At 39.4% G+C, this 11,447-nt stretch overlaps 1 long non-coding RNA gene across 1 annotated transcript; it reads left to right on the forward strand.

The window, feature by feature from the left end:
- Nucleotides 1-7,273: 7,273 nt before the first annotated feature.
- LOC122967269 lies at nucleotides 7,274-8,096 on the forward strand. The gene is made up of 2 exons (XR_006398570.1): nucleotides 7,274-7,546; nucleotides 7,766-8,096. It is a non-coding gene; the product is annotated as an uncharacterized LOC122967269 (long non-coding RNA).
- The last annotated feature ends 3,351 nt before the right edge of the window (nucleotides 8,097-11,447 follow it).

Below are 11,447 nucleotides of genomic sequence, written 5' to 3' on the forward strand. Positions count from 1 at the left end.
ATAGAGAATTATGTTTTGGACTTTTCCACCTGTTTATGAGTTGTTGAGTTGTGTCTTTTGAAGATTCTGGCATTGTTGTTTCGGTTGCCTTTACTGGTTGGTCTTTTCTCTGTATCTTCCTGGTGTGTTTTTCCCTCCGTATTCCCAGTCTGCCTTTCCCTCCACGCCTGTCCTGCATCTAGTCTTGTTAGCCCTGCCCTGCTCTGTGTTTTCCCCAACCAATCAGCTCTGTCTGTTCTCCTGTTTCTTCACCTCACTCCTCCTCCCCTGAGCTTCTCCACCTATCTGCTTACCTGCACCTCATCTCGTTAGTTCACTTAGTTTTTTTAAAGTCCTGGTTCTCTGTTCGAGTTTGTTCTGTCTGTTCAGTCGTGTTCTGCTTCGCCAGCTATATTTTTGGAATAACGAGTTATTCTCGAGTATGCTGCTGCCTCCTGCATTTGAGTTCACCTCTTGCTACTTTAATTACAGTGTCATCCATGGTAAACTACTTTTATTTCTTAGGAATTAACTGCAAAAAACTAATAAAATCCTGGGAAAAATAATAAATGACTTCAAAGAATATAAAAGATGCTTATAAATAAAAAAGTGTGTAGATGGTGGAGAGGAAAGAATTCAAAATGTTTTTTTCTTTCAGGATTTTTTTTTTTTCAAAGCTGTTTTCAGTTTTTTTAGAATAAAGACACACAGTCGTCTCCACAGCTGCATGCTCTGAATAACTGATTTCTGTGATTTCAAGCTGTCAACACTCTGAGTGGGTCCCTGCTCTGCCATCCAGCTCAACGCATGACTTCTAGGCTCATACATAATGAATGAAGAAGACATCGTGAATGATGATGATGTGAATGATGATTAGCAGTCGCCTCGGTTTTTCCCCCGGGAGGACGGTCAAATATTTAAATAATTAACTTTGTTAACCTTCCCACAGGTTTCCTACAGGTGTGGCAGTGATTTCACCTCAGTGAACAGACTGAGATGTGGATGAGAATTTTAACAAGCTGATTCATGGAAGCACTTAATGGGAGAAATGGACCTGGATATGCAGCATTTCATGTGTGTGCAGGACAGCAGGGTTTGATGGGTTTTTTTTTTTATTAAATGGGTGATTAACAAAAATGGCATCTCTCATGTTAACAGTAATTAACAACACATGCATCTTCATTCTGATTGATTCAGTGTTTGCCTGCTATTAAATATTAAAATATCAACCTGTGCAGGAATCTGCATCTATATCTTTATTTGCAGAACAAAGAATTCTTCAAATCTGGTGCTTTGGAAACCTTTTACACCTCTGAGATCTCAGCTTCCAAATGCATAACTCTAAATGGACTAAACCTGTCACAAGTGCATCTCGGCTGTCTCCTCAGTTCATTTTAATAAAAAAAATACTGTTTTTTTTTTCTCAATTTGAGTTTATTTACAGTAAATAGCACTTTAAACACGGTTGATTCAAAGCTTTACAGCCCAGAGAGGAAAAAAGAGGAAAAAGAAGAAATGCACATATAGTCAAATACTTCAGAGTGTTATGTTGTTGATGCACAGTAGTTTTAAACGTCACTGGGCCACCGATCATACAACCATCATGAGTTTATGTCCATAACATGGGACCATCAATCTCATATGACATGAACGCAGCATCAGGCGCAGTTTAAGACCACCGAGTAAAAAAAAAAGTTTGACTTAAGGTGCATTTAATTTACTTTCTCCAGATCAGAGACACAAAGATTGGAACCTGATTTTACTATTTGATTTAAATATTTGTCAAATGTCAAATCAAATACGACAAGATGTTTTTGCATTTGATTTGACAAAAATAAAAAAAAGAGAGAGAGAGAGAGAGAGAGGTACCCAGATGAGAAGTAAGCAGGGAGGTTAAAGACTGAATATATTTTACTATTTGTTTGATATGTAAATACAAAAAAAAAAAAAAAAGAACATCTGCACACATCTATTTGGCTTTCAGTCAGAAACCTTCATCAGGCTCACGAGGTAAACAGACTGAAAGAAGACGGAGATGAATATATAAACATTGCAGTAATTAACTCCAGTGCAAAACATCTGTGTATCCTTGACACATGATCCCATCCATCCATATATATATATATATATATATATATAATTGTATACTCCATGCTCTTCATTTATAAAATTGACAATAACGTATTGCAGTCTGTTTTTTGATGTATCATTTAGCATTTTTTTAAAAAAAGCAATTGGGAGAAAAAACTCTCAACCCAATCAGACAAACATCTCTTAATCATCTTATAATCTAAGCACACACACAACACTTACGCTAAATAAACTCTTCACCCCTTTAATCTCCGCATTTAATGACTGAGTTCTCCGTTACTTTAATTACTGTACAGGCAGTTTAAATAACCCTTCTATCAGAGGACTTTCTCACTGCAGATATTTTTGGGCTTGTTGTAGCTGGGAAATTTACACCTGGAACTAATAACATTAACGACGGCTCCGGTGAGGCACAACTTGAACTGCAGCCATAATTAATGGCCTGAGTTACACCTGTGACTCTAAACATCCGCTGGGACGAAGGTCTATTTAGAAAACTCTCAATGATGAATATAATAGCAGACTGGGGAGCATAATTAACATTTAGGGGGCTTCAGTTTGGTCTTTTAAGGATCAAATTTAATTATTTTCCTTCTTAAAGTTGCCAATTCGATGTTTATTCCACCTGAATCTTAATTTGGCAAGTTTAAGGAGTTTAAACACACAAAATACACAGTGATCAAGTTCCAATCATGACATTTGTTTCTCTGTTGCCTCCATTCAAGCGATTTCACTGTCACAGACAAATTTCCAATGATGCAATAAAATGAGAGTATTGTTAGAGTTGTGATGGGCTCCCGTCAATCTCGATGGTTTGGTGTCACAACCCGATCAACAGAACAAAACGTTGGCATCGTACGTTTTATGCAAACCACGGATACGTTGAATAATGATGTTTTATGATGTGACAACGCTGTTTGTGGTTAAGGTCTGGTTAGGTTTAGGGAAAGATCGTGGTTTGGGTTAAAATAAAATACAAACGGCTGCAAATGTCCCGACGTCTCACTGGGCGATGAATGCATGAATAGGATAATTCCCCCCCCCCCCCGGATGGAGTCTAGACACTGGTGGTGGTGATGGAGAGGCGTGGATCGAGGTGTCATGGTATCGGCTCCTGGAGACTCGGGGCCTCGCCGGGACGTGAGGTTGGGAAGACGAATGAATGATGATCTGGGATGGAGAGGCGAGGAGCTAGCTCCGGTGTTGCAGCTGTGGACGCGATTATTGCCTGGAATGACAGCTGACAGCGACAGAGAGGGAAACAGTTTTAAAGTTTAACAGCTAGGGCCGTGATTGGCTGTTTGGGGATCGTGGAGGAATCTGATTTGTCAACTAGAGAAGTGAAGCGATTAACAGCTGATGTGAAAGCGGGAGGAGCTGAGAGAGAAGAGTCTTCCTGCCTGAGTTTACGCTAAGCTTCATGACGTGAACATTGTCTACAACCAATAGGTGCGCTCTCTCCAGGACCAAACAGGAAGCAGTGATAGTAAACATGGCGGGGACTCCGGGGAGGCACAAGAACATAAACAAGTCTCAGTTGTCTTGGACTGTGAAAAAGGAGGAGAAACTGGAGAAACGTTTGTAAGACGGACAGACCTCGCTGTCCCCGTTCTCACAACCGGGGTCATGTCCACATTCTGCGGTGTCTTCTCTTCTTCTTTTTGGCTTGTTTTTTTTTTTTTATTTCAGAACAAACCAACTACACACACAACGGCGCACACAAGGTCTTTGCAAAATTACGACACAGTCTTTAGATGTGAGAGGGTGTCAGACTTTAGTCTTTTCAAAGTCTTTTCAAAGTCTTCCAAGTGTATGGTAGGTATTAATGTGTATATGAGGGTGTGATTTGTGAGTCTGCCATGTAACACACATCACAGCATCGGCCGGTGATGGATGAGGAGGCTTCAGAGACAGCTCTGAGGGATGCAAGACGGTCTTATCCCTCGGATCAGATTCACAGCTTAACAGCAGCCCTCTCTCGGTCTCTCTGATACAGGACCGTGTGCTCCGTCTCTTGATGTTTTTCATGCAAAAACGACACACACACTGTGCAAAGATCATGTTAAAATGGAGCCAAACACAGACGTAAAAACATCTGTGTGCAGCTGGAGGGATAAGAGATGTTTCATTGTGTTGTCTTTAAAGAGTTCTGGGGGGGCAAATTCAAGTCAAGTCTCCGGTCCTTCAGGTCCAGATCTCTCAGATCTGTGAAGACTGACAGTGAAAATGACACAGCATGATTTTCAAACGTACCTTTCAACATATAGGATTCATACTTCCAATCAAATATGTGCTTGTTGCTTCAGTTGGATGTTCGAGCTTCACATTTATATTCAGAGTTTAATACTAGAAAGCTGTTTTACATTCATCTGCTGCAGGAGGAAAGTTTCTCTGTGCTCACCTTCAGTCTGAAATCTCTCAGTGAAACGTTTGTGAAAAGCTCACAGAGGAACCGGAGGGCCTTGATTGATCATAATAGATAGATTTACATTACATTTACATTTATTCCTTTGACTTGTGTTCAAAGCAAAAGTACGACTGAGAAAAGTACAATCCGAGCCACAGCAGATATAGACACAGAACAAAAGGGATTTGAATGGCTGCCTGTGGGAATAAAGCATGCAAGAGAAGGTTACATATTGATGGTCACAGTTAGCGTCTATTGATACATTTGTAGAGACAGAAGTGTATCTGTTCTGTAAGAGGGACAATTAACGAAGGACTGTGTCAGCACACGAAGCGACTCTTCAAAAGGTTCAAAATTGAAATAACACTGAAAAGGTGAGGAACTCCTTGAGAAAACAGAGTTCCTGTCACAGAGCCGGGGAGCGAGCGACTGACTGTTTGCGTTTGTCTGGAGGACGATCCCCCCCCTGACAACGTGACGGAGAGAGAAAATACCAGCCGCAATGTCCGACGACGGCAGCTCCGTCTCTCGGTGTTTGCTCATCGTGATCCTGTAACCCGCCGAGGCTTCTGTGATTTCTGGGTACATACGGGGGGCCTGACAGAGGCGTCCTCGACATGGAGCTCTGCAAACAGTCCACACTGCCGAGGTGAAGGCAGGCGGGACGCTGAGAAAACACCAGCCGGAGGAGAGGGATCCCACTGAAACCATCTATTTATACTGGGATTTATTGAACCACTGCTGCTGTGTTTTCTGTTATTACAGCATGAATATTGTGCTGGTCCAGATCAACATATTTCCATCACTACTGGGTTGTTTGGAGGATGATTAAACAGAGAGATAGTTGTCTTATCTTGTGTTTAGGGAAGGTGCAGCATTGTTTTTAGTGCCCAAAAACTTTATTTGACTGAAAAAGTTTCAACCCTACAAGGCAAACAGCCAAAATGAAAGAGCAAGTTGTACATAGACAACAAACTGGTTAAGTCATGCTGACAACTCGATACAAGATGAAATACATTATCAGTACCTGGAAAAAAACAGTCATAGTATTCAATAGTAATTATACATATATTCCTTCAAAAGACAGGTAATCTACAGCAGAACAAGGAAACTGTACAAGAGTCAGACCGTACCTTTACTTTGGAAGATGCCTAGAAACTCACTCACGCCTTTGTTTTTTCACGCTTATTATTGTAATGCACTTCATACTGGTTTACCAAATGAAACCATCGATCGCCTGCAACTCATTCAAAATTCAGCAGCAAGAATTTTAACCGAAACTAGGAAAAGGGAACTTATTACACCAGTATTAGCGTCATTGCACTGGCTACCTGTAACGTTGAGGATAGATTTTAAAATTCTTTTACTTGTTTTTAAAGGTCTCGAGCAGCTTCATATCTCTCAGATTGCTTGTAAGAATATGTTCCAAACCGTTCGCTCAGGTCGCCACAAACAAAATGCCAAAAGTTACGGTGAGGCAGCTTTTTGCAGCTACTACATATTAGACAAACATCCTCTGTTTGATATTTTCAAGAAGCAGCTCAAAACTTATTTTTTATGATCTTGCTTTTAATTAACTCAACCTTTTATTTGCCTTTTAGCTTATTTACTACTTGTTTTATCTTTTTTATCTCATGATTTTACCTCCTTTTATCCTCTTACCTCTTTTTTATCACTGTAGGTTTTTTTTATTGTATATTATATTTATCTTTGTCCTTTCTTTTAATATTATAAAATATCTTTTTTGTCTGCTTGCTTGTTTTTACCTCTTTCTGTAAATCACTTTGAGCTGTATTTTATGTTATGAAAGGTGCTATATAAATAAAGTTTATTATTATTATTATTATTACAAAATTTAACAGTTTTTATAGATAAAATTGAGGATGATCACCAGTGATTATTATTACGCCAAAATACCAACTTTACAGGTAAGATAATGACAGACAGAATTTACTAAGCAGATTCCTGCCCCCCAGAGGATTCAACACTTTCCATTTTAATGACCCAATAAACTTTCCTTTCATACCATCGTCAGGATAAACTACATTTTTAGCTCCATTACTGCTAAAAGCTACTGCTAAAGCTAAAACGTGAGTATGCTGTTTGTAATGGACTTCAGATATTTAATGAGGCTTCAGACTTTTAGTTTGTTCAGAGAGTTTGATGAGTTAAAAATGAATCAGCGTGTTGGAAGTTGTTCAAAAATTGAAGAAAGAAAGTAAAATTAAAGTGGTGACAGTCTTCTTTCATTAACTGTTGGAGTAACTTCACCTTGTTTTTCCTGAATTGTTCTACAGCGTAGTGACTCATTATCGATTTTTTTTTTTGGCAGCACACACAGCCAAAGTTTATCTGCTAAAGTACATTTGTTTTTCTTTCACTGTAGTTGATCTTAATCAATGCGACTCGACAATAGAGTTCATTAGAGAAAGTTAAAGATTAAATTACCCAAACTGTCGATTGTAAACATCAGCTCGAGGACTTGATCGACTCTGAATTTGCTGTACGATAGCAAACAATATGGATTTATAATATTTGGTGCAGTGAGTGTAAATAAGTCAGAAATATGAAGATATAAACAACAGAAATGAAAATGCAGACTGGATGGTTTCAGCTAAATGTGAAGACAGTAAACATGTTGTTCCTCATGCTTCAAGTCACTGTTGATTTTTCTTTTTTATTAAACCATGATCATCATCTTTCAAGAAGTGCTTCGAGTGCCTCAACAGAAAACCATAACAAACATTAATCATGCTTCAGTGGCTACTGGTGGATTTTGTAGATTGTTGTCAGTCAGTGGCGGATCTACCGGGGTGGCATGGGGTGGCAGCTGCCACCCTAAAATAATGCCTTGCCTCCCCTGCTGCCACCCCACTTGGCAGCAACGAATTCAAAGAAAAGTTATGGCCAACTTGACTTTTACGAGCGCGAATCTCTGATGTCCTACTGCACCGAATGCAGCACGAGAGCGTCAGAGCGGCACTACTGGACCTTTTCTTTGTTTATTTTATTTTTAAACTGTGTGGCGCGAAGCAGAGGAGCAAGGAGAGAAGACACGGGAGTAAAGAGGTAAATACCGATTAATTATCGAATGATGAAAGTACAGTCCTAGTTTAACGTTAGTTGTAAGTTAGTTAGTTAGTGTAACTTGTACAGTTGCTATGTTGCTTTTAAGATGAAAAAAATCTAGTTGAAGAAGGTTATTTTGTACATGTAACCGTTACATTAATATTGGCTATCGTCTAATTTAAGCTAACATTGATTAACGTTAAACGTCTGTGAATCCAGCAGAAATGAAGAGGAAAGGTAACATACACAGTTTTTTCGGACCGAAGAGAAAAGCCAAAGAGATTGAAAATGAACAATTGAGCAAGGTAGACGGAGGACATGAGGTGAAAGGAGAGAGAAAAGATGAGGAAGGAGAGAGAGGAGAGGACGAGGTGGAGAGAGAGGGAAAGGAGATGGAAGGAAAGAAAGAAGACAGAGACGAGTTGAAAGGAGAGAGAGAAGGGCAACAGAAACGCGACAGAGTTCAAGGCCAAGGTGACCAGGGACAGGAGGAGGTGACAGAACACAGCGGAGATTATATGGAGGGAGTGCACCACCAAGATGAGGACGGAGAAAATAAGAGAGAAGATGAAGTACAGGGCTCAGAAAGAGAAAGGGAAAGGAGTGAACCATCACCAGCTATCTCCAGTCGAGCTGGTCCACATGGTATGAAATAAGATAATGCATAAGATAAGTTACAGCAGCAAGTGGACAGTAAATAGAGTAAAAAAAAAACTCAGTAATAGAAAATACTGTATTAAAATAATAACCATGACACAATTTACATTATTTACAAGAGAAAATGTTGGTATTGATTAGTAATATACCACAAGTTAAACTCCATAACTAAGTATTAGCTATTATATGCTAATTAATGCCTTATAAAATTTTGCTACAAGAGACATTGCTTAGACTTCTTCAAATAAATATAAATATTCTTGTTAGTCTAAATATGAATAATTGGGGAACTTGTAAATGTGAAAGTGTAATTAGATGGGGACAGAATTTTAATATTTTGTTTGAAATGTATTTTAGATTGCCAAAATTAAACACATGAATCAAAAAATACTCTAAATGTTACTGTGTGTTTACACAATCTGAAAGTTATAACTAATCAATGACAGTTCCAAATTTATTTTGTATTTTCTAGTTCTTATATTTTAAGACTAGTTCATATGTAGTGCAGTTTTAATCTTTTCTCCCCTCCATCTTCTTTATTTAGAGTTTAGCTATGACTGTACTAAAATAAATTGTACTTAAAGACTTAAGAATGATTCTTAATGCAATGTTCAAAATGCATGGGCCCAAAAACTTTTTCACTGTATGTATAAAACTGTCCAGGAACAGTCTACTCACAAAAGTTCTTTGTACATTTTATGACTGGGAGCAAGGTTTATTTTCATGTGACTCCTTTCCAGGTTTGTGGAGATTTTAATTTAACATACTCTTTTGTAATGTTCTGTATTTGATATGATTTTATTGGTAAAAACCTCATTTGTCAAAAGTATGCTCTGAGTAACCATTAAAAGTCATGTCCAGTCCTTGTTTGAATACTGTTTATTTCCATAGTTGACCCAGGGCCATCAGTGACATGAGGTAATCAGATGTAGCAATACTAATTTTAGTACAGCGTACTGCATAGATCGTCATGGGTAAGTTTTACTTTGGATAGTTACTTATACAAATGCATCCTGCAATGCTACCACTCTGACACAGTTTTATTCTTCCTTTCACACATATGTCATTCATCACCAGTGTCCTACCTTAATGCTTTTCATGTGATAATGACCCACATACAGCAGTGTCATCAAAGTTCTTTCTCTCATTCAGTTGACTGTTTCATATGAAACACTGATTGCATGAGATTAAGTTTGTATGAGTTTGTAAATAGTAGCCCATGCCATTATATCCACATATGAGACATGTTTTTGAGTTATGTATAAAGTCCTGCAAGCAGAAGTGTTTGTGTAAATTATGTCTACTATTGTCTTATCAAACTGTGATTTAATTCATTGCCACCCCTCGAAAATTCCTGCCCCCCTTTTGCCACCCCATAAATATTTTTCTAGATCCGCCCCTGTTGTCAGTCAACATTTTGCAGATATGTTCGGTATCATTTTTAGACTTAATCCAATCAGCATTATATTTCCAACTAAATGTACATGGTGTAGCAAATTAGTTGTATACAAAAGTCATTTTATAGTTATTTGTTATCTTTTTGTTTCTCCCTGCGTTCTTTGTCTTGTACTTCCTGTTTTATTTTGATACTCACCTCTCGTCTCGTTTCAGGTCCTTCACTTCCTGCCCTCGTGTGTGATTACCATAGACTGTATACAAATATGGACGTAGTTACCGTGACATCGCCCTTTCGTTGGTTTCTGAAGAGCGGTTTTGAAGCTCAAAGTGAGTCGCTCCGGTCGTCGCCATCTTGGCAGTGCGTGACGCTGCCTAACTCCCAGCCAATCAAAAATGGGCAAAGAGGCGGGCCGAATGGCTGAAACAAACCACCTAGCGGCTGGCGGACCTGTCACTCAAAGCAGCCATGTCCTTCATTATGCATAACTTTACAGCTTAATAAAATTTAAACGGGTGAGTTATAAACGTACAGTTGTCATGAAAGAGGAAATTAGCTACAGAGACCTAAACCGTTGTTTGTACCAGACTGTAAACATGTTTATTTCTGCTGTAAAGTTGGGCATTTTAACATGGGGGTTTATGGGGATTGACTCGCCTCAAGTGGTCATTCGAGGAACTGCAGTTTTTGGCACTTCTGCATTGGCTTCATTTTACAGCCCCGGAGGTTGCCGCTTGGTGATTACCTGCCCTGCCCTATGACCTGTGTCTCATTGTCTCCCCTCCCTCAGAGTATTTAGTCTCAGTGTTCCCTTCCCTCTGTGCCAGTTCGTCTTGTTCCTGTGTGTCAGCGTTTCAGCCTTTTTCCCCTTGTAAGCCTTATAGTTCCTGACCTGTTTTTACCTTTGACCTCGCCTTTAGCCAACTGATTTGGAGGTTCTTGTTTTGCTGACTGATCACCTTTGTACCGACCCAGCTGTGATTAAAGGACTGATTTTTTTTTTAACGTGCCAACTGAGTCTGTCTGCATTTGAGTTCAGTTCCTAACAGAAGGCAGGTTGGAAGTGACCCTTTTAATTTTCCCTTTGGTGCTACTTGCTTCCTTCATCCCTCAATCTGTAGTTTTGCTATTTTGTAAATGCCTCTACTTCATCCTAAAATGTTCTGTTTACTATAACTTGTCTGTGCTGGTCTTGAAACCACACTGTATTACTGCAGCCACCTGTTACGTATCAAACCTACATGCAGGAGCTCACCTGCTGGACTGGAGGTCCACGTGTCAGAAGCGCTGAGCGTTATGAATGACAGAGAGCTGCGAGGCGTTGCTTGCACTGTACGTTGAGTGTCACGGACCGAGTCTGTTAACCAGACAGGTGTCAGAGTCTCCGGTTTCAGTTAAAAAGGTTTCCCAGTGAAGCGGCGAGCTGATAGCAGACAGCAGCCAGACGCTCGTTGACCCAACAGCTCTAATAGAGAGACGCACACGAGATGCCATCTTGCAGTCTGTCAGACCTGATTAGGAATTTCAGAATGACAATCTAATTTTTCCTTTCTATCCGCCGAAAAGTCAAAACTCCTACCGTACCGACCCGAGAGAAACGCTTCCTCTCAAAAAGAAGCTGCATTCATTTGTGCTTTGCTTCATTTTATTAGATATTGTTGGACACACAAATGACTTGAATGTGCAGAGACATCATACTGTGTGGATTAGGATTAAACCAGTATGGGGTTTTTGGAGGCTGATAGTGATGTTGGACCAGTATTTACTATGGAAAAACCTCTAAACAGCATTTAGACCTTTATGTGACAGTAAAACTCTCGGATACAAAGGAGCTTTTTTTTTTTTTAG

The sequence above is a fragment of the Thunnus albacares genome, chromosome 17, assembly GCF_914725855.1.
Source record: "Thunnus albacares chromosome 17, fThuAlb1.1, whole genome shotgun sequence".
NCBI lineage: Eukaryota > Metazoa > Chordata > Actinopteri > Scombriformes > Scombridae > Thunnus > Thunnus albacares.